Below are 26,996 nucleotides of genomic sequence, written 5' to 3'. Positions count from 1 at the left end.
TTGAACAAAAACACTTATACAAGTCAAAGCAGCAAGCAGTGCATTCCCACTTCTGGGCGCTTTACAACAATAGAACAATGAAATATGGAAGAAGCATGCGCCAGGTGGTTAGAGGTGAAAAGGGACTAACAAACCAATAATATACAACAAGTGACAGCACTCTACAGTTATGCATAGGTGGGGTTGGATAGGGGTGGGGGGGAAGAGGGCCCACACTACATGGCTTGGGTACCCCTTTAAGACACAGTAGATGATCCCTGATATCAAACTTGAATCACCTTATCTGGAAGCCAGCAAATCCCAACTAAGTATACCATTTTTGCTGCAGCAGGACCTGACCGGACAGTGCACTTTACACATGAACAAACATTTTGACCATTCATGAGAGAATCATACTATTTGAGCTGCATTTCTATGCACCCCCTTTCAGTGATCATGTACTCTAGGAACCTATCACCCTAGAATTAATTTTGAAAGTTATCCCGTATGATCAACAGAAAGTAACGGGAGGTGCTGGACTACCTGCAATCTGTGCAGCTAAGGCTAGAATGGGATGCTGGATTGCCGGCATCCTCTGTGGTCATAATCAGTAAGAAATGCTGAAATGCGCAGGCCTGCATAGTGAAGAATGTGAGTGATGCTGCAACTGACAGTGTCTTGTGCTATGTCTGCGGTGAACGGAGGGAAGCAGACTGCAATATTGCTGTGTGGTGAAGGATGTATGAGATGCAGGTCTCTACCTGCATCCTATAGGGGTGATGGCATTCGTAGATATTGGACTACCTGATATTTTCCAGTCAAGGTACAGAGGATGCTGGTTTGGATTGTCTGCATCTTCTTTAGCCAAACGAATACCAAGAAGATGTGCTCCCTTAATCTGTAGTGAACATCATACATCATATACTATGAGGGCAATGCTGCAGATAAATGTTGAAGTGCAAGTATTCTACTCCCTATTTTATAAAGTTGTGTAAATATATTTGGGGAGGGTAAAGAACGTGAGCCAGATTCTCAATGGGATTATTTTATTAGAGAAAAATAATTGTCTTTCCACCTACTTATTCATGCACATTAAAAATACATTTTCTCCTCTTTAGGTCAGGCAGTAAGAACAGTAGTTGCGTCCTGTGGCACTACGTGTACAGCTGGTCCAAACATATACATAGACCCTTGTGGGTGAAAGCAGGTGGAAAGTCTCTTATGCATCTGTTTCTGATTTTTTGGGGGGTATTATTTGTATTGCTGGGGGAAGGAACTGCTAGGAAAGTCTGTCGATTCAGGCAGATTTCAGATTGAAAAGGTGGTGCTTAACCAGTTTTTTAAAGATACAGGGTGCCTGCTGATCTTATGGAAGGTGGTAGAGCATTCCACGCCATGGGACCCTGGACACCAAAAGTAGTGCCACCAAACCCGACGAGCTTGTATATGGGTTGAAACAATTTAAGATTGTCCTGGGAGCGCAAGTGGTTTACTGATTTGTGCACCTTAATCCGATCTTTAATGTATTTAGGGCTAGTGTTAGTCCAACATTTATAAAACAAAGTCAGGATCTTATTTGAGTGATACGGTTTCCTATGGGAAGCCAGTGAAGTTCCCTTCTGGCGTCGGAGACATGATTCTGTCTAGAAAGACCGTGAATAGCAGGAACAGCACAGTTGTGAGATACCTGGAGCGAGTGTAGACTAGCTTGCATGGTGCCTGCCAGCAGACTATTACAACAGTCTAGCTTTGAGTTCACCAGCGCAGTGGCTAGAAGAGTGCAGTTACTTGCTGAGAAGAAAGTATGAATATGACTGAGAAACTTTGTTGTGTAACCGCACGAGGCGCTTGTGTGTGAGATATGAGTTTTCATGGTGAGTTTAGCATCTAAAAAGACACTGAGCGTCTTCACACACTTTGAGACACTGATGTAATTGCCAGCAATGCTGAAACGGCCATAGGTTGGATCAGGTTTCTTCAGACCCGGACCTGAGGGTACAATCAGCAACTCAGTTTTGTCTCTGTTTAAGGCTAGTGAGTTATCGGCCATCCACGTCTGTACTGCATCATACAATGTGTTGATTGCATCATAGTCGTTTGCATAATCCCTGGTAAACCCAAGGACGACCTGGGTGTCATCTGCATAGTTGGTATACTGCACACCCAGGTGGTCCAAGAGACTAAACAGGGGCCTAATATAGATATTAAAGAGTGTCGGGCAATACATGACCCCTGAGGGACACCACATGTGTGTGTGGTGGGTGATGAGCTTGCCTCACCTACTGCCACTCTAGCAGTGCGTGGCCCGAGAAAATAAGAGATCCATTGAGCCACCAGATATGAACACTGGGCCTGGTCCCTTAATCTGGTGACCAACAGTGAGTGATCGACCAGTTCAAAGGCAGTGGAGAGATCTAATAGCATCAGCAGGGCAGGAAGACATCGATCAACTATGCTGCCAGTCTGGATTTAAGGTCCAGCATGGCGGTTTTTGTCCCGTGCTTAGCTCTAAAGCCTGACTGGTGAGCCCCAAGGATACCATGTTCTTCAATCTACTCCTGCAGCTGTAAAAAGGCTACTTCATTCAGGACTTTCAGGAGAAATGGCACATTAGTGATTGGTTGATAGACTTTTGCCACTGCTGGATTGAGACTACTCTTTTTAAATAAAGGCGTAATCCAGGCCTCTTTAAGAGACATTGGAAGAAGCTGAAGAAGAGATTAATGAGTCTAGCTATCCAGGGGATAAGAAGCTCTAGAGAACCTCTTAGGATGTTTACCAGGCAGCTGTTTCCCAGACAAGACATAGGTTTCAAGGTGAGGACAATCTTGAGCACTGAGGGTGGAAGTACTCTGTGCCCAGTGGAGCAATCTGAAAGCTCCCTAATGGTCTGCCTATGGCCCAGTATTTTAGCAGAAAATTCATTATGAATCGCCTGACACCAGAGGAGAAAACCTGGTTAACATTTGATGGGTCCTCAAATTCGGAGAGGATCTTAAACAATTTGCTTGAGCTTGATCGAGTGTCTGCAATACTGGTATTAAGGAAAGCTGATTTAGATTCCGTAATAGTTGTTTAAATGATTTCACTAGATAATTATGTAGAGGGCCACTCGGAATAAAAGAGGTTCTATGGTTTTGTTTGAGTCAGATACTACGTTTGTCACGAGTTTTAAGTAATGTTTAGGTGCCACAGATGCTGATCTTGGCCTACAAGATTGGTAAGTAAAAGAAAGAGCTAAGTCCCACCTGTTCCAGTGGGACTAAAGCTCAGTGCACACTTTATAGCAAAAAACAATGCTAAACATTATTCTGAAAGATTCTGTATAATCACATTTAATGAAGTAAACAAAGATTAAGCAGATAAATTCACAAATATATACATGGTAATATTCAAAACAATCTGTAACACACTACTTGGTTTGTTATTCTATTCCAACCATGTGGTGATTTAAACAGTAAAATAAAGTATTACAACAAATCTGTAATTTTGGCAATGTCTTAACAAAAAAGGGTTATTTTCAATAGGAACAAAGTAATTGAAAGTCCATTGATATGAGATAAATGCAGATAAGCATATAGGTGATTTTCTCTCCATCTCCATACAACACGTTTCGGGCCTTCTTGCCCTTCATCAGGTATGGACAATTCACAAATATCTGAAAATTAAATTAAAAGGGTGTATTTCACACTATTTAAAACTATTGTTTCTTAAATTTACTTTGTTTTTTTTTCAAAGTTAATACCAACTCACTGGCCTTTGAGTTCTGGCAGTATCGCCTGACTTCAGTTCAATGAATTTTGGTTGACCAATGTATCAATATCATCTCTTATCCAGAGTGTAACCTGGTAATAAGTCAAAATTGCCTGCATGAGTTCAATTATGGCGGCAGGGCTAGAACTGGGATCAGTCGCTGGGTAATAGCGCCGGGTCCCAGTGCTAAGCCCTTGTTTTCTAAAGTGCACAAACGTTTTAGTATCATTAAAGTAACGCTCACCTCAGAGTGAATGTAATGTGAATATGTGATCTGTGACTCTCAATAATCACAAGCTTCAGGGCGTAGCTGCTCCGATTCCCTGGTTGTTATATGTCCACTGATCTTTGCACGAGGAAGATTCTATGAGACAAGATACCCTGTTAGGTCAATGTGCCTAAGGTTTAAGTGTGATGTAAATACTTTCAACACATTATGGTCTGGTACCTTATTATTCCAGTTCTAGCAGCCTCTGTCTTCCCTGTTTCTCATCTTGTTGCTGTACATGGTTCTTGTTCTATTAATATGACAGCGTGGGCTAGATTCTCTATCCTCTCTCACCGTGTTCACTCGCTTCATGTCCACTCTGTAATGGCAATGTGAAGGGATATCATGTTTGTCTACTACTGTAGTTCTGCTACATATTGTATTTTCTAGGTCTTATTCTTACCGCGTGTGTGGCCGCAGTGGTCTGATTTTTTCGGAGTTGTATCTCGTTGCTATAGGGACTCGCGTGCAATTCCCTCACTCTGTGTCCGATCTGTAATAGCAATATGTAAGGATCTGACCTGTTTGTTTACTACTGCGGTTCTGCTGTATGATGTATTTCTGGTTCCAATTCTTACCGCGTGTGTAACCGCAGTGTTCTGGTTCTGATTTTCTCTTGCGTCCTTCGCATGCGCTGTCGGCTTTCGGCAGAGTTGTATCTCGTTGCTGTGGAAACCCGCGTGTGTGTGTGCCAGCTGGGAAGTTTCTGCCGGGTTGAAGAGGCACTAAATGTTTCTAAATGAAGAGCGCCATCTTGCAATGGTCTATTGCTGGGTGGATCCTATGTTCTTTATAGATCTCCATATGTCTTATGTTTCTCATTATTTAAACGCTTGTCTGAATCTCATATTTCTTATGATTTAAACCGTATTGCATTGGTCTTGAGGTATAATCCACAGTTCCATGATTCAATTAAAAAGCTTTCAAACGTGGATGAGTTGAACATGGAGATCTCTAACCACCTATGGAAAAAGATGTGTTCCTCCACCAAAAGAGTATCTCTCAACTTCCGTTATTGTCTCATCCAGTTTAAATTGCTTAACAGACTATACTATACACCTCATAGACTCTCCAAATTTGCTGGTACCAACATACACACATGTGCCCGCTGCAAGGAGGAATGTGCAGACCACCTACACATGTTCTGGCAACGCCATAAACTGGCAGACATTTAGGAGGTGATCCTGGGAGGCCTTGCTGACATCACTGGGGTGGTGATCGACCCAGACCCGTTGGGTGTTTTGTTTGGAGTATGGGAATCCGAGGACACTAGACAGCAGGCAAAATTTCTTGACATTGGCTGCATGGTAGCCATGGTAGTGTGTGCTGCACTGCTGGAAAAGTCCCTCCCCCCAACCTTACAGAAATGGCTTGGAGTACTTACCTGGTCTTGTACCTGTGAGAAAGAGTATCTGACAATGCTCCAAGCACACTCCCACCCCAGGAATGTGTGGTCAGCCTTTAATAGTTATCTCATGACTCAATCCGAAAATGTGTCTGGTGGCGACTCTCCCGTTGCCTCATAGTCACACTCCTGCATGCTGTGCATCGTACTGCTCTTGTCTTCTACTTAATTGTTGCATTCCCGCCTCACCATGTAAGATGTAAAGAAACTTTATTTTGGGCATCCTGACAAGGACTATTCCATTAATTTGTTTTGTTGAGGGAGGCAAACCCCTCCGACTGTTAGGGATTGTGAGGCACATTTCCAAACCCCATTATTATTTCAATAAGAGTATTGGCAAGAAATCCATTACCTGTGTCTGTCTCTTCACACCTGTTGAAACTGATGAGCTTAAAGTCTTCTTTGAGACACAGCCAGATATTCAAGATAGGTCAGTTTCTTTTGACTTTCTGGAGATTAAATCTAAGAGCTTGTTCCACCCTCAGGTGAATCATCTTAACATTACTATGTTCATGTTAGAAACCACTAAAGATCTTAGAAAGATTAACTATAGTCATCATACACATAGCAACTTAAGTAAACAACAAATACGTTTTATTAAGGAATTGGCAGAGGATAACACTATTACCATGAAACCAGCTGACAAGGGTGTTGCTCTGGTTACAATAGACACAGAATTGTGTCATCAAGGTTGTTGGGAGTTGTTGAATGATTGTAGAACATATTTGGAATAGGATCATGATCCTACAGGGTCCATTAGAACTCATTGAGGGAACTGTTTCTAGAGCAAGTGAGTATAAATGGATAACGCCATGAACTAAAGAATTTCTTATCCAAAGACACCCTATAATACCTGCATTTTATGCACTTCCCAAGGTGCATACAAATTCTACAAACCACTGTGATGAATCTGATGGTATCATCACTCCTTTCCTGGTGATGACCTCCTCCCATGTGGCCAGGGGACAGCTGCCGCTACCTGATCCTGACCCTTGTGGCGGTTATATAAGGGAGGATCTCATGGGGGGAAACAACCTCTGGTTGTGGTATCAATGGGTGCGACATGGCATCTCCCTTTCCTTTCTGAGGATACATCTCCGACTCCCCATGCCCTAATAGCCTATTGTAATACCTCTCCTCTTCCAACCATGGACAGTAGTACGACTGGACTGTTGTTACATTCCAAAGGCCAACTCTTAGAATCTAACCAACGTTTTGTAACATTGTGAAAGGCACTTTCCCCAATCCCACATACTCTTCTTCCAAACCTAGTTTGCCTTTAAAACCCATTACAAACATTCATACACTTTTCAGGAAGGGATTATTATTCCCATAATTCCCACACCACAGAGACAAAGAAGAGAAGTGGAGTAATGCAGAGCACGGCAATCCACAAGTACAGTGTGAGAAACCCGGGGGTAATCTCACTCCTATTCCCCTTGGATCCTCTATGCAGGTGGCAAGGGAAAGGTCATTGCTATTGGATCCTGATACTGGAGGATCACCTTCGTAGAGGGTCCTTGGAGAGTGGGAGTGAGGTACCTTTAGGCAAGGCATGGAATCCCCCTTTTCCTCTTGACAACCAGCCTAACCCTCCCCCGACCTTTATTGGTTATTGTAAGGTAGTCCCCCTCTTGCGGTACCTAAAAGTACAGAGACAAGGAAGAGGCAACAGAGTAAGAGACAGCAGTTACTCTCGCCACTTTGGTACTGGGATGAAGAAGATGAGAGGTCAGGCATGTCCTTGTAATGAGAGTCAGGGAGCCTTTAATGAAAAACACCTGCAATCCATTACCGAACTACATATGCATAAGAGGTGGAATGCTGCTGCATTAAAGAGAAGCCTGGGAAGAGAAAGACACAGTTGAAGTAGATGTGCAGGAGCGAGAGAGACCGAGGTGCTGGAACGCTGACCGAGATCCTGGAGTCCTGCTGGAGTGATGGTGCAGGATAGAGATCCCACAGAAGGAAAGGTGGGTAGGAGGCGCTAACGAAGAGCGAAGGCAACGCTGTGCACGAGAGCCGGTGTGGACTGATTGAAGTGCCCAGTAACCAGGCATTCCCGCGTAGGGGGAGTAGCCGTTAAGAGGAGCTGCAGAGTCTGGGTAAGTGTCTGGGACACTTAAAGGTACCGGGCGCTCCAAGAGACCGTACATGTAGTAGTGGTCCAAGTAAAGAAGCAAAGCTGTCTTTATTGAATACCGAAGTGAATGGAATCAAGCAAAGTTGCCTTAATTGAATACCAAACCGAATGAAAGAAGCAAAGTTGCTTTTATTGAATACCGAACTGAATGAAAGAAGCACAGTTGTGATTATTGAATACTGAATTGAAAGAAACAAGCAAAGTGGTGTTTATTAAATATCGAATTGAATGAAACAAGCAAAGCAGCATTTTTGAAAAATGGAATACTGAATTAATTTAACTAAGCAGAGATGCATTTATTGAACACTGAATCAGAGGAAATAAACTAAAAGTCATGCGTTGAATATTGAACTGAATGAAATAAACAAAACTTACACCTGTTGAACTAAAGTGAAAGAAAAGAACAAACCTGTTAAATTATTGCACAATGAACTGAAAGCCAATAGAACGTTAAGGTGAATGAAAGATCCTGAGTGCAAAGTTGAAGTCAAAGTTGAGAAACCACTGATATGTGAAAGTCAAGGAACTGCATTTGAGAAGCTTCTTGTTTATTTTATTTTTATTTATCGTGCATTTGTAAGGCGCTTTATACAACAGAATTGTGTTTCAAAGCGTTTGACTGAATATTTAACTACTCAAGGAGACCTGGAAGTTCCTGCTTTTGTGACCTGTAATGGGTAGACCATCCAGTCTGAAACTGCGCCAAGACCAGAGAACTACTATTCATTCAATCAAGCACTGGTGAAACTGAATGGCAGGTTCCTGGTTGCATGACTTGTAATGGGTGGACCGTGTGGTCTAAAACTGCGCCAAGACCAAAGAACCTCTAACAAGGAGGTTTGCTGTTGTGGAAGAAAGAAACTAAACATTGCTGTCTACCAGACTTGGGGAAGGGAACCCCAAGTTGTAAAGGACTATTGAAATACGAAACCAAAGCTCCAAGATACTTCTTTTTTTAGTCATCTTGTTATATTGATTTTGGGAAAGGGAAACCGTAGACATGTTGCCCTGAAATTATATTGAGCTTGGTGAAGGGCATCTTGTCCTTTACAAAGGTGTGGAACTTTATTGCTTCAAGTCCAAAAGAAGGTAAACTGAACACTGTGATGAACTTATTGATATTTGGGGAACAGAAGCTGAAGAGTAAGCCCGAGCTAGAAATACCTCAGAACTTTACTTTTGGAACACTGTTTAGTTTATGGTTGACATCCCAACATATTGTTTTGTTTTAATTGTCAGGCAAGTATGGGTTTTAGACACAGACAGACTTTTCAGCTGGACATATTTACAAAGACTTTCCTTAGTTTCTTTAGTTAGGGAAATCCCACCTTAGCATAGGACAAGTTAGGCCTTACTCCAGCCTGACATTTTCATTAATAAAAGCTTTTTGTTATATATTGAATCTGTTGCCTGTGTCCCCTCCCATGATGCCAATCTCACAACAGGCAGCACTCTAGTGGCAGCGAGCACACACCTGTTTCCGGGAGCTTTAAATCATCGAAGTAAGAAACACAGGGAGGCTACTGGCAGGAGCGGGTTTGCTCCTCTCCATGTGAAAGAAAGTCTGTGGAGCCAACTGGCTCAGGATGCTGAAGGGAGAAGGCTGCTGGAAGAAGGCAACATGCAGCGTGAAAGCCAGAAGCCAGCAGAGGGCTCTTGGACATTCGCCATCATCTGAGAACAGCACTTTCCTCACCGTAATCCTATGCGAAGCAGACAGACGCAGTGAAAACCTCAGGAAGCACGAAACCGTGGAGAAAAGGTCGCAAATTAGAAAGCAACAGGAAACCGTCACCAGCAGACCCTGGAAGCAACCACAAACACCATCAAGAAATGGTGAGTTCACGAAGGGACACGAGAACACTGGGGCGTATTGGTGGGTACGCGAAACTGAAATAAATGCAAATAGTGAAACCAAGAGAGAAAAGGAACGGTTTATGCAACTGAAGGGAGAAAGACTGACAGAGCAGTTTTCTAAAGAGAGAGATTTTTAAGTTTGTCAATGTAAGTTGCAAGTATATGAGAGAGACACTAAAGAACCCAAATATAAGAAGCCAAGTATGTTAGCCAAGAAGGCTAATAGGCAGACCCATCAAAGGTTGGGGAGTGAGCAAGAGATCACACATGAAAAGCCATGTCAGGAAGGTATACCAGGCAGCTATAGGTTTGTGCATATGAGAGAAGCCCTGGTAGGAGAGTATACCTGGTAAATACAAGTCTGTGCTTTCAAGAAAGCCTGGTAGGGGAGTACACCAGGCAAATACAAGTGTGTGTTTTCAAGAAGCCCTAGCAGGAGAGTATGCTAGGTAATTGTAAAGGTGTGAATACAGAAAACCTGGCAGGACAGTAAACCAGGCAGTTGCAGATGTGTAAAGGAAGTCCTGATGGGGAAATACACCAGGCAAATTGAAAGTGAATGGGATACAAGCAACAGCCTGTAGGCATTGTTGATTTAAGAGACTTCGGGCCTCATTACACGGTATGCGGTAACCATGGCGCTTTTAGCGCCATGGTTGGCGCCGGCATTTTACTGTGTCCGCCTTGGTGGATGGCGGGATTACCGGCCTACTCCCAGGTGAGTGGGGCCGGTAATTCCCCATTCACCAAGGCACTTCCCCATTCCCATTTTTGCCCCCATAGGGCTCAATGGGAATGGGGAAGGAGGTAATTACGGTACCGCAAATTGCTGTACCGTAATTAGCACCAAGGTCCCTTTGCGGGCCTGTTCCTTAACGGCTGGTAAAACCAGCTGTTGAGGTCGGGTCCGGCAAAGGGACCTCGTAGTAAGGCGGTAAGGGTTTACATGTACCGGTAAACTCTTACCGCATACCGTGCAATGAGGCCCTTTGTGAACCAATAATCGGGGCACGAGAGTAAACCAGGTATTCCGACCATGCATAAAAGAAAGACAGTGGGCCTCATTACACGGACGGCGGTAAGGGTTTACCGGTACCAGTAAGGGTACCAGTGCCGGTAAACCCTTACCGCCTTACTACGAGGTCCCTTTGTGGGACCCTACCTTAACGGCTGGTTTTACCAGCCGTTAAGGACGGGACCCGCAAAGGGACCTTGGAGGCAATTTGCGGTACCGTAATTACCGCCTTCCCCATTCCCATTGAGCCCTATGGGGGCAAAAATGGGAATGGGGAAATGCCATGGTGAATGGGGAATTACTGCCCCCACACACCTTGGAATAGGGCGGTAATTCTGCCATTCACCATGGCGGACTCAGTAAAATACCAGCGGCAACCATGGCGCTACTAGCGCCATGGTAACCGCCGTCCGTGTAATGAGGCCCAATCAGTTTGAAGATGACTTTGTTGATCCAAGGGAACGTCAAGAACTGTTATTTGTAGCGCAAGAAAGTAACCAAGAATCCAGGGGAAGGGAAGAACCCTCTGGAGCAAGAATATTGATCCTTAAGAGACTTCTTCTTGTGGAATTTATATACATTGCAGTTCTTTTGAACATTTGCAAAACACTCAAGTCCAAGACATTATCCTTTTCACTTGAGAATTCCTTTGTTTAGAATGTGAGGGTCAGAATAGTACTTTGGACACAGGACAGTTTTGTTTTGGACATTCTGAAACTTACAGATCCTTAGTTTTTAGTTTAGGTAGTCAAACTCTGCTAGTGCAGGGACAGCAAGTCCTTTTACCAGACCGTTTTATGTTCTAATAAAAGTTTTTAGCCAGAATCATGTCTAACTTGTGTCTGAGTATCATTGCCGACTCTTCACACCACTCTTTGGACAAACAGTTACCCCTTTTTGAACCTCAGATTCAGTTGCCTAGCGTCAAAGTTCCCAACCACAAAGTTATGGTCTAGACTAACCTGTGTGACACACAGTACCCTACAAACTTGGGGTTTGGTTAGAAATTGTCTTCAATGGAATTGGACTTGACACTTGTATACATGTTTACTGTTAGTTTGTGATTGAAATGGTATCCCAGTCGCGTGATGTGATGACATCATCACGTTCACGTGTACGCTAATACTAATAAGCTCTCATTTTAGGTTGAGGTCCTAGGGCTTCTTCAGGTTGTTGGCTGGAGTTGTCATACCTCAACCCCCTCTGCCTCGACTTCAGGGCCCTCCTAGAAAGACCTGGAGACTGCCCTGCCCCCTTTTCCCAGTGCCAGATGTATCACGGACGTTGCCGACTACATTACCCAGGGATCCCAGTAGTCCCAGGTTATTCCAATCACGTGACATGCACGCAATGTGTACTCCGCGGCTTCCCCACAGTCTAACTATTTGAATGACCCGCAGCCGCAAGTCGGATGCTCCTTAACCATAGTGTTACCTAAATCCGGTAAAGCTGCTCTCTTCTGTCTCCTGTTATTCCTGGTTACCAGACGTCTGATACTTCCATACGGACCTCACTTTTGGATTGCCCTTTTTCTTCCTGACGCTGGGCTCCCTTTGTTTGATACCCCAGGTTACCAGACCCTTTTCTTTGTTCCGCGACGATTGTCCTGCCTTGCCCGGTATTATTGATTTACCTTGGTACTTATCCTTTTCAGGTGCCAGTACTGTGCTCTGTGCTGGACACCTTCTGAGGGACACGTTAACTTTGTGCAGGTCATTATTCATTCCCGCACCTTCTCTTCCTCACTTCACAGCATTGTTTTTCTGCAAGGACCCTCTGCTGTTGGATTTACACCTTTCTGCTTTGCAACACTCTTCTTGCGACCTACTGGACGCTTTGCTGTTTTTTCAACGCTGGTCACACATGGGATTGTTTTCTTTGATTCTTTGTCTTCTGGGACGCTTTGCTGTGGACTTTACTAGCTTGTGCCCTTGTGCCGTTCGGGTTAGGCTACTTGTGAACAAACACTCATTTTGGGAACTGAGACTTTCTGAAATCACCATCCACTGCGGTAACCTCTTCACGACACCAAGTAGTTTTTCCACCTTTCCATATCTCACAGCAGGTAAGAGTGGGGTTGCTGAGGGTGGTTGCGGCTGGGTTGCCATGTTTTGTGGATACTCATTGAACCTGTTAGTACTGTTTTCTTTTCTCTAGCTCAGTTGCTGCACCTTCCTTTTCACTCAAGCCCCTGGCCTGTCAGGTGTATTGCAAATCATGCAGGCCGCGCTCTTCGGGGGAAAGTCTTTTTGTCATTGGTTCTTTTACGGTTTTCGGACTTCCTCTGAGTGACTTGTCTCCTAGGGGTGTAGTATTCGAACATCCCCCTCAGGTTGTGACAGGCATGCTTGTGATTACTTTCCGGTAGAGGTTTGCTACATTATCAGTGTAAGTAAGCAGAGCTTGGGCTTTTTTAGTCCAGTTTTATGCTACTGAGGTTTACAAATATGCCATTAGGGTTTATCCCCTTTTTTGATTTTTGTTGAAGATTCATAATTTTGTTGCATGTACACAGATTAGAGTTTCCTTATCCCGCAGTCTTATGTTTATCATTTCTTGGTTGAAGAATAGCTTAGAATATATGACTATCAGAATCGTTTCTGATGACATTGTATTTATACCGAGATTAGTGAATTTCTTATTGTTTTCTTTTTTCTTAAAGAACCACTGCGTGTCTGCATTGCTTCAAATATCATTTTCTCTACTGTAGCCCTTATCTGGGAATGTGAAGGTGAGCCCTTGGTACCTTTCGTTTTTTTGGGGTTTTAGGAATTCTTGGATAGTAGAGAGGGCTCAGCCTTTTTGTTTTAATTTTTCTGCAAAAATGTGCCACTTTAAAGAAGAACAGAATTATGTCATTTCTGCACAATTTGGTATGATCTCAGAATTATGAGGTGAATTATCAAGCTTATGTTTTTCATGATTTTATGGGGGATATTTGTATTGCAAGAAAAAGTTGATGATGTGAAAATCTATTTTTGATAATTTCTTCTTTATTATTTTCAGATATTTTAAAGAATGATACCCCTGATGAAGAGATTTTTATCTCAAAATGCATTGGGTTCTGCTATTAACATCTCATTGACATGAGAAACAAGAAGAGCTGAAAGAGAATTATTAACTCATGATATTGCGTTTTATCCATTTTGTGAAATTTGAGTACTATATTGTCCAACAATTCACCTAAATGTTTGGCTTATTAGCCCTTGATAGTGTGCAGGGGACGTGAGCTCCCTAACCTTACTCTTTTCTGAGCACAGTAGACCCCAGAGGGCGGCTTCACTGAATGTCTTTCTGTCTCACTCTCTCTCTCTGTATAGCCAATCACTGTAGGAGTCGGGTGACAGTTCGGGTCTTCGTTTCTTTGGATCAACGGATTTGTGAAAGCAACAAAGACACTGGAAAGGATTTGACATGGGGGTAAGGCTGAAGAGAACAGTGATCTGCACAGAAATATGCCGGAACAAGTGGGGGACGGGGGTAGATAGGAATTGGGGCCCTTTAAATTTACACTGTCCTTATGTTGAGAACGGATTCTGGACTTTTCCCTGAGCCGCCCACCTATTTTTGCAACAGGTTCCTAACCCTGTTTGACCAGGCCAAAGTATTGGCCTCGTCACACCCTGAATAACGCCATGTCATTCATATCCCCAAAGACTGTTCCATGCCATGTCCAAGGCACTCATTGTTCCCGGAACCATCCCATACTAGCGCCTCAGGTCCCCATATTGTGCTAGATGTGCCTCCTCGCATTTCCCCCTGAACTGCCACATGTTACTCTCATTGTCACAGAATTGGCATGTGCCACATTCCATTATCCCTATGGAATTTCCCCATGTCACATACATCCAGATAATTCTACCATGTCATATTGCATCACACCCTGATTTGTTCCATGCCACTTTCATACTCTCCAGAAGTAGCCCATGCCACATCTCATTTCCTACTGAATTGCCCCATATCACGTATTGGTCTCTGAACTGCTTCAAGCCACTTCCTTTTGCTCCTGGTTATGTCAATCACGTTGCCCCTTAAACTGCCGTGCCCAATTGGACCTCCACCTCCTGATAGCACACCCAATTTCCCCCAGATTCTTGGACACAATCACACACACACACACTACATGATACGTGACTGCGGACACCTTTGAGCCTGGCATACTCCCACATTGATACATGTGCACACAAACACAGTGTTTTTCCTTTTTGAATATAGCTTAGCTCCCATGATACATGGAAAGAAAAAGCAGAGAGAGGGGTTCTAATCACACCCATCCTCCAAGACCTGCCGCTGATGAGCCAAGAGAACCAGATTAAGTTGGCTTCCATTTCTAGACATGCATGGTTCGGTCTATTCCTGTGCCCAACATTCCAATGCCTTGAAAACCTCCTGAGCTCTGGGCATCACAGCACCACCCTTCACCTGCAATACTGGCTTGCATGTTTCCGAGGAGTTCACCCAGCCCGGAAGAGCATGCACTCCACCTGTGTGAGTGAATATTGACTGCTATGAATAAACTTTGCAGATGACAGAATCGTATGTGTTCAAATTGCAGTGAGAATCGATATAAGCACGACAGAGTTTCGGATGCACCTTTGATGAATTTTTGTATTAAGAGTAGTTTTGAATATGCACATAGGTCCACCATACCAAATAAAAAGCGATTTTAACCAGGCCCACTATAGTCTCAGACTCTTTGCACCTACTACACAACTTGATCCACAAAACCTATTTACAGATTTGAAAATATAAATACAAGGAAGTACTGCAGAATTGGCACAAAAGGCATCTACTCTCAGTAAGTGAGCTGGAACGGTTGGAAGCGGTGTTCCGCTACTTTTATTTTTTACTGTTAACAGCTCCACTACTGTTTGCAACCATTTTCACCATTCCGGAACTGTTCTTTGTGAAGTTAAAGCACACTTCTCCATTTTACCACCGGATATCAGTTACAGCTAAACTGAAATCTGTTTCAACTCAATTGGCTGTCAACCAGTATGACTGCAACCCTTCAAAAATGTGTTGCATGTTGCTGTCTTTCTTCCTACTGACGAAGTCAAAGTTCCACAACTTTTTTGGTGCACTTCTATCACCGTCTACTCTAGATAAGCAAATACTCACAGTTGAGAAACAAGTAGATGAAATGGTGAATGGATCTTGTGAATAATCATTTGAGCTACCGGAATTAGCTACCTGAGTTTAAGACCTTGAAACTTCTCACACACTATTACAGCTTGAAGAAATAACTTCGGTATAAAAGGAATTCCAATCCGCATCCAAGATCAAGATTTTGAGAAGTATGTCGTCCATCTCTTTAAAGACATTCTCTCTCTCCCGGAAGAACACATTATTGGCCATACACACTGTGTATACTCCTCATACCAATGCAGTAAAGAACTTTTGTGCTTACGAGAGTACACTATTTAAGCAATAGGCCCCGAGCATGGGGGGCATTACCACTTCAGGTAATTCCCTGGGGCCCATAGTTACAGGCCTGAGCGAAGAGGTTATTCCCCCCTGCAAGGGGCCCATTGCTATTAGTATCCCGGCCCATAAAACCGGGGTACTAAACCCCTTTCCCCCCCCTCTTTTTCCTGTTCCGAAAAGCTCTGACGCTTCGGAACAGAAAAAAAAATGCCCGCTGGGAAAGGGAAAACTAAGTCTGTTTTCCCTTTCCATGGCAGCCAATGAAAATAGAAAAAAATTGAAAAAAGTAAACAGAAAAATGGCTGACATGGAAACTACACGTAGCCCCTTCTCTCTTTCCGTGGCAGCCATTAACATTTTCTTTTTTTTAAATGGTCGCCAAGGAAAGGAGACGAGGGATAACGTGAAGTTCCTTTCCATGGCGGCCCGTCGCAGATCAGGAGCGGACGCGCTGGGGACACAAGTGTTCCCAGCGTGTCCGTTCCTGAAATGGACAGAAAAGAAGTTAAGTGGGGGTTGGATGACGGGGAGGGAATTCTGTGGATAGGGGTTGGGGGAGTGGGAGACTTACCTCATTCCACAGCGAGGGGACTGGAGATGGCTGCCGCCAGCCCTGGGGAGGCTCAGGGAGTCAGTATTACCATCTGGTAACGCCTGCGTTCTCAGCCTCCCCACTGGCTGGGAGGCCGCCACACCCCCGTCACCGGGGAAATATTTTAAAGTAAAGGAGGAGATCCTTAAAGTTTCCTGATCCTAAAACGAAATCAATGCTCAATTAAAACTCAATACATTTGTTTCTAGATTCCTCTCCCTCTACTATGGAAAAGAGAGGCTCCTTTAAAGAAGCCACTTCCTGGCTCAGAGACAAAGAGGTCAAGTATCATTGATGATGCCCCTGTTGTCTACCCTTTTCATTCAAAAGCCGAAATTGGCCCATCTCCTCAATTCGGGAAGCAGAACCTTTGCTAAACAAGGATAATACATTTATGTCTGAAACTGCCCCAGAGACATTTATGCCCATGCAGACCAAGAAGAGCTCCCGGAACCTGGAACTGGGCTTGGAAATTTCAAAAGAATTGACCCCAGAGGAAAATAATCTTCTATGTCTTTCAAGCCATAATCCATGCAGGAATCTGATGCACAGTTTAAAGCTCTTGATTTGATTGGGTTTCTTCTTACTTCAAACCTCAATCTAGTCTTCATTCCATATCTAGGTAGGGTCAGGAGCTTATCCTTTGCATAAGACGAAGTATAGGGCTCAGAAGGATGGGGCACTCTTGGCTGATTCGACACAAATATGAGGGGCTGAGTCAAACCTTATGATTGTAGTTACAGACATGTTTGCATAATGTTGAACAAGGTTATTATGGCTCTTCTTTTCCAATAACAATAGTTCTCAATTTCAAGACACGAATGGAGGCAGCATTGACCCTAAGTCAGTAGAGACTGTGCATTAAGGTTACTATATTGCTGGAGCTTGTTCACTATTAACCCATCTCCTATGACCCATTGCCATCTGGTACGTATAGGTGCTAAATTCTCCTAAAGAAAAAGGGGCATTCTCTCCAAAATTGTGGCATTCATCCACTCGAAACATTTGTTGCCTGCTTACAACCTGACTATCCCATTTACCTTTATGTGTGTTTCTTAATCTGTACCAGCGCTGTGATACCTCTGAGTCTGGGCGCTATCAATAAATGTAATTTTAAAAAAAACGAAGGGGTCTCTGCAGCTATACCTTCCCTCTGCAATTTTACACCTCTAATAAGGCAAAGAAACTGGGGATGGGAATACCTCTAGCCACCAATGTTCCTTCCATGAAACAATCTACACTGAGGGACCCTGAAGGATAGTATTTATTGGTCAAGATGTTTTTTTTCCCATAGCAACTTCTTTCACAACTGGCTTCATAATTATGGGAGGAGATTAACTCTACGCCTGATCAGAAAATGAATAAAACCCTGCCCCCACGTTGACAACTAAATGCCAAAACTTTGGTTGATCTGTTTCAAGAACTGAAGATGGCTGATGCCTGGAGGGCTATCTAGGTGGGAGACAGATTTCACCCTTTATTTATTTATTTACTTTAATCTGTATAACGCGCCACATACCCGAAGGCCTCAGAGCGCACATAAAACAAACAAAAAAACAACAAACAAAAAGTGGAGAGTCAGAAGAAGAATTGACCTTATGTATGATTGGAGAGATGGGTCTTAATCCTCTTTTTGAAATCCTTTGGGATCTTGATCTTTCTCAGGTCAGACGGGAGAGCGTTTCAAGCTCAAAGAGCCTAATACGTCAAAAATGGTGCCCCTAAATCTAGCCAGCTTGAATCTGGGCTGACAAATTCTAGCCTGATCCTGTGACCTGAGAGTGCGAGTCGGCTAGTGCACCTTTAGATATGATGTGCCATTTATAACACGCCTGTACACAAGTGTTTCTAGGCGCATCCAATAAGGTAGGTGGGAGCCTCATGATTCCAGCACTTGTGAGTCAGTACTGGATAATGCAGAGTTTCATGTGGAGCCAATGCAGCTCACTCCTGGCATTGGTGATGTGATCATGTCGAGCAAGGCCGAGAGTCGCACACACCGCACCATTTTGAGTGACTTACAAAGCAAAGATGTTGGCTTGGGAAGTGCCAAGCAACAGGCTATTACAGTAGTCCAGACAAGAATTCAACAAGACCAAGGTCAGCAAAGAGCTGCTCCTGGAGGAAATAAATGAGCGAATGTGGTTAAGCAATTTATTGATGTAACCACAGGAGGCCAGCGTGTGTGCGACATGATGTTTCATCGTCAGCTCGGCATCAACTTTATTTAGGTGTCCACCACGGTTACTCCCTTTTACTCTCACTGGCCCTGATTCCTTTTTTATCGGAGGTCGGCATTGGTACTAAAATGATATTGGATCATTCCCCAGCAATAACAGGGATGCAGATTAATCTAAAGGCACAGGCCCATAAACCAACTTGTCATCTAAGGACTTACTTACCTGTAACTGTTGTTCTCCAGCATGGGTCCGGCATGGATTCACATGCTCATGAATATTCCCCGTCGTCAGGCCGAGAATCCTCGGTAAAGAAAAAATCTATATCAGTTTTGTTTCTGATCTGTCTTTCTCAGTAGTAACCAATCACTGGTCTCTGGGTCATACTGCCCCCAGCCAATGGCTGCCCTCTCCCTAAGCCCCGCCTCTGGCAGCCATCCTCAGATTTGGTAGCATGTAAAGTGGCACTATGACCAAGTGAAGAGCCGCAGAGGGGTAGGAGGGAGGGTTTGCATGTGAATCCATGCCAGACCCATGTTGGAGAACAACAGTTACAGGTAAGTAACTTGTTCATTCTCCAGCATGGGGTCTGGCATGGATTCACATGCTCATGATTATAAGAATACATAGCAGTACACACATGCACAACCTCGGGAGGTGGCAAAGGCTCAACATTAAGCATTACATCAACACTCAACATTAAGCAATTCTTACCTCCTCACCAGGCTCACCTTAGGCGAACAGGTTGCGCAGCACTGCTTGGCCGACCTTGGACTCCTCCCTGGAATTCCGGTCGACGCAGTAGAATCTCGTGAAGGTGTGCGTCGACCTCCACGTAGCAGCCCTGCAGATGTCCAGCAGGAGTACACCAGACAAGAACGCCGTGGTAGCAGCGATAGCTCTGGTCGAATGGGCTCTCGGTCGGCCGGGCAACGGTCGGTTTGCCAACCGATAACAGTGCATGATGCAGCCGGAGAGCCATCTGGAAATGGAAGCCTTCGAGAGAGCCTTCCCTTGGTTCACAGGTCCAAAGTCCACAAATAGCTGTGATGTCTTCCGAAAACTCTGCGTGCGGTTCACATAGACCTTCAGCGCTCTAGCCACATCCAGCGAGTGCAAAGTCCTTTCGGCCGGCGACAAAGGCGCCGGAAAGAAAACAGGTAACACCAAGGGCTCATTGAGGTGGAAGTCCGACGGCACCTTGGGCATAAAGGAGGGGTGTGTCCTCAGCACCACCCTCGTGTCGTGAAAAGTCAAGTATGGAGGCTTGCAGCATAGGGCCTGGATCTCTCCCACTCGCTGTGCGGAGGTGATGGCCACAAGAAACGCAGTCTTCCATGACAGGAACTTCGACGGTGCCGAATGCAGGGGCTCGAATGGCGCCCCCATGAGCCTGGTCAGCACCACGTTGAGCTCTCAGGCTGGGGCAGGGGCCTTCACCGGCGGGAACGATCGGAACAGTCCCTTCATAAATTCCTTCACCAGGCAATGGGACCACAAGGACGCCCGTCCTGTGGTTCTGGTGTATCGGGAGATCGCAGCCAGATGTATCTTGATGGAGGCGTGAGCCAGTCCAACCTTGGCCAGCGACAGTAGGTACGGCAGCACTTGAGGGGCTGTAATCCGTAGAGGGTTAATCTTCTGTACACAGCACCAGACAGAGAACCTCTTCCACTTATGTCCGTAGCACTTGAGAGTTGGGGACGCCCTGGCCTTTGCAAGAACCTCTCTGCAGTCAGCTGGGATATCGTACCCTCCAAACTATAGTGCTGCAGGAGCCAGGCCTGCAAGTTCAGCGACTCCGGGTCGTGATGAAGTATGGCACCTCCTTCTCTAGAGAGAAGATCCGCATCCGTCGGCAGCTTGACTGGTGGGGATGCTGAGAAGTCCAGAAGGTCCAGGAACCAGATCTGCCTCGGCCACGCCGGTGTGACGAGGATCATTCTGCACCGGGACCTCTTGAGTTGGTTGACGAGTCGGAGCAGCAACGGCAACGGAGGGAACGCATATAGGAACAGGCCGTCCCAGGGGAACGAGAAAGCATCGCCCATGCTCCTCGGCTGGGGGAACCTGCTGGCGAACCTCTGGCACTTGGAGTTTGTCGCCATTGCGAACAGGTCGATCTGCGGTTTTCCCCATCGTCGGAAGAGTCGATCCACTTGATCCTGACGTAGTTCCCACTCGTGGCATGAGCGCAGCTCCCTGCTGAGTGAGTCTGCGATGGTGTTTTTTATCCCTACTAGGTGAAAGGGCACCAGAAACATCCCTTGGGCGACGGCCCAATGCCACAGATCCTGGGCTTCCTTGGAGAGGGCTGGGGATCTGGTGCCTCCCTGCTTCCAGATGTAGAACATCGTGGTGGTGTTGTCGGTGAAGATACTCACCACCTTGCCCTTGAGGGACGGGAGAAAGGACCTGAGGGCCCAGAAGACTGCACGGAGCTCCAGGATGTTGATGTGGAGCGGCTTCTCCTCTGGGAGCCAAAGGCCTCTCACGTGAAGTTCTCCGGTGTGCGCTCCCCACCCTTCCAGGGAGGCATCCGTCGTCACCGTTATCTGGTGAGATGGGGTCTGAAAGTCTGTGCCCGCCGTCAGATGAGCGCGGGTGCCCCACCACCGGATCGTTCTTCGGAAGGTCTCGTTGAGCGGGATACTGTCCTGGAAGCTGCCCGTCGCTTGGATCCAGCGGGCGTCGAGGAACTCTTGCAGAGGGCACATCCGAAGCCTGCACAGGCGCACGAGATATATGCAGGAGGACATCATCCCGAGGAGGGACTTGATGGACCTCACCCTGGCGACGTCCGTGGCCAGCAGACGCTACACCTTGCCCGGATTGCCTTCGTCCTTTCCTCTGACGGTGAGGCCAGATGCGCCACTGTGTCGAGCTTGGCTCCCAGAAACAGTGCGACTTGCGACGGGACCAGGTGGGATTTGGGAAAGTTGATGGAGAATCCCAGGTCCGTGAGCAGCTGGACGGTCTTCGCTGTGTGATCAACGGCGAGCTCCCTTGTCGTTGCTCGGATGAGCCAGTCGTCTAGGTAGGGGTAGACGTGGATCCCCTGCAGGCGCAGCCCCGCCGCCACCGGTGCGAGGCACTTGGTGAACACCCTGGGTGCCGACTTCAATCCGAATGGGAGGGTCTTGAACTGGTAGTGCCATCCTTGGACCACGAAGCTGAGGAACTTTCGGTGTCCTTTTAGAATGGGGATGTGGAAGTACGCATCCTCCAAATCCAACGACGACATGAAATCGCCCTCCTCCAGCTGTCCCAGCACGTGCTGGAGGGGTGACCATCCGAAACTTCTGTGCCTTGATGTACTTGTTCAGTCGTCTCAGGTCCAGGATGGGGCGCCATCCTCCTGTCTTCTTTTTCATGAGGAAGTACCTTAAGTATACTCCGGAGCCCCGGAACCTCTTTGGGATGAGCGCAATGGCACCTTTTTTGAGCATCGCCCTTACCTCCAATAGCAGTCGAGGGACACGATTTTCCTTCCTGGCCACGGGTGGAATGCGGAGGCACTTTTTTAGAAATTCGAGGGCGTGCCCCTGGGCCAGGGCGTCCAGCACCCAACGGTCGGAGATGGACTCCCACACGCTGATGAACTTCGCCAGCCGGCCTCCCACCGGGGTGCTTCGGTGGGGGCCCGACACTACGGTCGGTTCAATCTTGCTTGGAGGATGCCTTGTCACCTTGACCTCCCTGGCGACGAAGGCGGGGTCCATCCGACTTGCCTCGTCCTCTATAGGCTTCCTGCGACGAGGAGCGGGCCGCTTGGCTGTACGTAGAGGAGCCACCGCCGAATCCCTTGGAGGCACCCTGCTTGCCTCCGGTGCTCCGAAAGGACGGCCTTCGTTGCCGGAGAATGCCTAGGGCCTTAGCTGTCTCTGTGTCCGCCTTGATTGCTTGGAGGGACTCATCCACTGTTTTCCCAAACAGATTGTTCCCGTCGAACGGCATGTCCAAAACCTTGGCTTGTACGTCCTGGCGGAAATCCGTTGCCTTGAGCCACCCTCATCGTCTAAGGCAAACGATGTTGCCTAGCTGGCGGAAACCGGTGTCGGCAATGTCCATTGCCACCGTAATGGCGTGGTCCGACGCCACTTCGCCTTCTTGCAAGATCTCCAGGGCCTCGGCCCTCTTGTCGTCCGGTAGGAAGTCCAACATGGGGGCGATCTTGTACCATAACTCCCTGTCGTAGCGGCCCACGATCGCAAGGGCGTTGGCCGCCTTAATCGTTGTTGCCACCGATGAGATAACTCGGCGTCCCATTGCGTCCAGCTTCTTTCCTTCGCCGTCCGGCGGGGAAGTTGACGTTGAGGCCGATGCCCCCCGCCCCGCTTTCTTCTTGGCCGCCGCTGAGACAACCGAGTCAGGGGCCGCGTCGGGGACCCGGTACTACTTCTTGTACCGATCCCTCTTGGCAGGCATCGTAGATGGGTTCTTGAGAAGGGTGAGGCCCTCGTCCCAGATGTCATCCAGCAGAGGCACGGCAAGGACTGTTTTCCTCTTGGCCTCGCACCGTTGGTAAAGGAAACCTTCCTTCTTCGCTTCGGGGCAGAGCTGAAAAAGCTTGGGCGCCCTGGCGATCATTGCATGGAAAGATCCGATCTCGTCGGGCGGGGAGGCCCGGGCTGGGGGCGATGGGAGCTCCGTCCCGTCGTCACCGCCATCGTCGTCGGTACCCGTCATGCCCGTGTCCATTCCCGTGTCATCCCCAGGGACGGGGGACGTGGGCAAAGGTTGAGAAGGCCGCGAGGGCTGAAAAGGCGGGGCTGGATGGATCCGTCTTCTCTTGTTCGGGGGGCTTCTCGCCGGGCCTGGCTCTGGCTCCTCCGGCGAGCCTGGTTCCGGTTCCTCCGTCGGTGGTAAGGGCAATCTCGTCCTTATCTCTGAACAGAACGATTGTATTGCCAACAAAATAGCCACCGAGTTGTCCTGCGGCTCCGGAAGCGACGGGTGACTAGGACCCTCGCTGGCGCCGTTGTCACCTTCGTCAGGATCCATCCCGTGGGAACGGGCCTCTTCGACGCCCTCGTCGAGGCCCTCTAAGACTTCTACCAGCTCCTCCTCGGATGCTGTGTCCGTGTCCACAATGGCCACCGGCCCGCCCCCTCTTTTTCCGCCGGGGTCTTCACGGGGGTCTTTTCGATGGGTCTGAAAGAGGCTTCCCTCCGTGGAGGCAGGGAGACTCTGGGCCCCGAGGTCGCCTCCACTGGTGTAGCCTCCACAGGCTGCACCAGGGCTGCCGCGACTTCCTCAATAGAGGCCTTGGCCGAGTGAATCAAGGCCTTTGCCACCTTAAGCGGGCCTGTAGCCTTCACCTTGGGGGGAGGGTCACCGCCACGCTCCCCCTCGGCTGGATCCTTCGAGCTCGACCGGGGCCTCTCCAGAAGCTTCTCTGGGCTCTCAGCCTTCCTCTTCCCTGAGCCAGAGCGTTGACTCATGGTTGATGGCGCTAGGGCGGATGCGCCCTGCCTGGAACCCTAGGAGCCCGACCGTTCGTCGCTCCCGGTGCCCGCGGACTCACGGTGCTTTGCCTTCTGTTGGGCCCCCATCGCCGGGGCGCCCTCACAGGACTTAGAAGACCGCTCGGACTTCTTCTTCTTCTCACCTGACGGGCTCTTTCCTTCCAGCCAGTTGGAGAGACGAAGGTGTCGGTCCCTGATGGTCCGTTCCGACATGTTCCTGCAAAACACACAGTCCTTCTCCACGTGTGTTTTGTCCTCATGAAGGCAGTAGAGACATTTCGAGTGCTCGTCCTCCTTGAACACATTCTGCAGCTAGCATCCAGGGCAAACCCTGAACAGCTTTCCGGGCGTCGAGCTTCCTTTCTCCTGGGCCATGTTCGGGTAGGCCGCAGAAACTCCTGGACTCCTCTAAGAAGCGTAACTCGACGAAATCTTCACCCTTGAGGGGCGTAGAAAAATCCAACATGGATCCCCGTTAATCGGATGTAGAGACGGTGGAACTTGAGGCTCTATTTGACTGAAAAATGAGAAATTCTCTTTGAAAAAGCGCGAAAACGCAGCAAAAGCTAGAGAGCTAAACACGAGGACTCCCAAAACTTGAGCGTGTGGTAAAAATCTGAGGATGGCTGCCAGAGGCGGGGCTTAGGGAGAGGGCAGTCATTGGCTGGGGGCAGTATGACTCAGAGACTAGTGATTGGTTACTACTGAGAAAGACAGATCAGAAACGAAACTGATTTTTTCTTTACCGAGGATTCCCAGCCTGACGACGGGGAATATTTATGAGCATGTGAATCCATGCCAGACCCCATGCTGGAGAAAGGAGGCGATTCTCCTTTACTACTCCAAGGATGTGTGCTGGATCATAATTTGGATACTTGTAAGGCAATCCTTAGAGGTGAGTTTATTTCTCACTGAACAGCATATATCAAAGCAAAAGAAACACTTGGATCCCAACTAGAAGATGAGGTACGACACCTAGAAAGCATTCACATATCAACCAACTCTCCCAAAGCCTTCGAAAGGTAGCTTTAGCCAGATCAAAAATGCAAAGTCTTTTATTCAAACACTCTGCCCATTCCTTGCTATTAACCAAAAAGAAATGCTATGCGAGTCCAGGCAAGACAACAACCGTTAGCTCAAAAACGTCAGCGTCTTAATACCAGTCATTTTACACTGGGTCTCTGTGATGAACTGAGCCCTCCTCGGCATGGAGAGGAGGAGAAATGTGATATTGCGGTCCAGTACTTCACACATTTAATGTCAGGGCTGCTTTCGTCTCAGGGGACCCAAAGGTAATACATAGCAAAAACAAAGTTGCAAAGCGCAGACTAGGATCTCCTTGAGAAGCCCATTTCTTTCTTTTTTCTTTTTTTACTTTATTTAGTAGTGACAGACATGTAACCACTGAGTACAGCATTAAGCGAGAGAGCTACAGCATCGTGTTGTAACAGCAGGAATTGGGTTTCAGGGAGGCAGTTTCATAGCATAGTTTATACATGTCACACCAAGTTGCCTTGATCATTGTTCGTTCTCTGTAGGAAGTCATGGAAAGGGGCCCATATGTCCTTGGGTCTATAGGCAGGCATAGTTAACGAGATATAGCATTCTTCCTTGTCATTAACATAGGTCAGTCCCTTGAGCCATTTGTTAAAACTGGGGGCTGAACTGAATTTCCAATACTTCAAGATGCATTTCTTAGCAATCAAACAACCCAAATTGAAGAGACTGCAGATTTTGAAAGGAGCGTTCCCTATATTAACCAGCAGGTATTTAGGTGGAGACAATCTGGCGGGAATTTCAGTGATATGGTATAAGGCATCTGTTACTGTTAGCCAAAACTGGGAGATCAGAGGGCAACTCCAATACTTTTTGCCTTTTACACATACATCATTAGCCGCTGGTGAAAATCTAGAGGTATGCACGGGCGTGTAGTGCAGTTGATTCAGAATCTTGATTTGTATTAGCCTTAAACAAACATTTAGCAAAATCTATTTTTGTCAGGCGGCACCAGCGTAACCATTGCTCATCGTGTGTTGTTATACCTAGATCTCTTTTCCATTTCTCCTTGGCCCTATTGCTGGTGATTTGATTAGCCTGGCACTCCTTGTACAGCCTAGGCACAAGTCTTCCAGGGTCTTTGCTAGTCACTATCATTTCTACTGGTGTGGAAGTGATTGGTTCTTGGGGAAACAAGGGCAACTGGCGTCGGAAAGCCGTCCGTATTCTCAAGGGTTATTTCCTAGTTTGGCCTTAAAATCTTCGAGTGAGACAAAGGGTCCATTGGGAAGAGGTCATGGAGCGAAAGCTATTCTCCAGTATCCCACATACTCTGGATGTCTTTATCGTAGGTCGGGGGGATACCCGGGAATCTCCACAGAGGAACAGATCCACAGTACAGATGCACCACCCCTAGTCTCTTAAAAAGCCTCAACCAGGTGTTCACAGTTGTACAGACCGGATCAAATGGGCATGAGTCGAGGTGTTGATCTGTGAGGATGATTGATTTTAGGTTTGAGAGTAGCCTTGAGGTGTAAATGTAGTGGGGTATTATGCGAGGAGTACCAGCAATCTGCATACTGCGCCTGTGATACGATATAGTAGAGCTCAAAGTACGGTGCCATCAGGCCACCACGTTAAAATGGCTCAGTCAATCCCTCCCATTTCATTTGCGGGGTTCCTGTTCCCCAAGGGAATTTAAAGAGGGAGTGCAGTTTGTCAAAGAAAGCGCAACCCAGCCAAACTGGTATGTTACAAAAGTAATATAGCAATTTGGGTACTATAATAATTTTGAGTATTTAAAGTCTGCCGTATATTGACATGGGGACTCTACCCCACAATTGCAGCTTGACTGCCAGGGAGTTTAGATAGGATTTATGGTTATCCACTAGTAGGGAACGGTCTGAATGAGAAAC

General features: G+C 46.8%; 1 protein-coding gene across 1 annotated transcript in view; it reads right to left on the bottom strand.

Annotated features, from left to right (window-relative positions):
• Window positions 1–26,996, bottom strand: part of SMPDL3B (sphingomyelin phosphodiesterase acid like 3B) — a 532,892-nt gene that overhangs the window by 107,927 nt on the left and 397,969 nt on the right. The gene's annotated exons all lie outside the window — the stretch shown is intronic.

The sequence above is a fragment of the Ambystoma mexicanum genome, chromosome 11, assembly GCF_040938575.1.
Source record: "Ambystoma mexicanum isolate Mex_15411 chromosome 11, UKY_AmexF1_1, whole genome shotgun sequence".
Taxonomy (NCBI): Eukaryota; Metazoa; Chordata; class Amphibia; order Caudata; family Ambystomatidae; genus Ambystoma; species Ambystoma mexicanum.
This window is presented reverse-complemented; position numbering and strand designations above follow the sequence as displayed.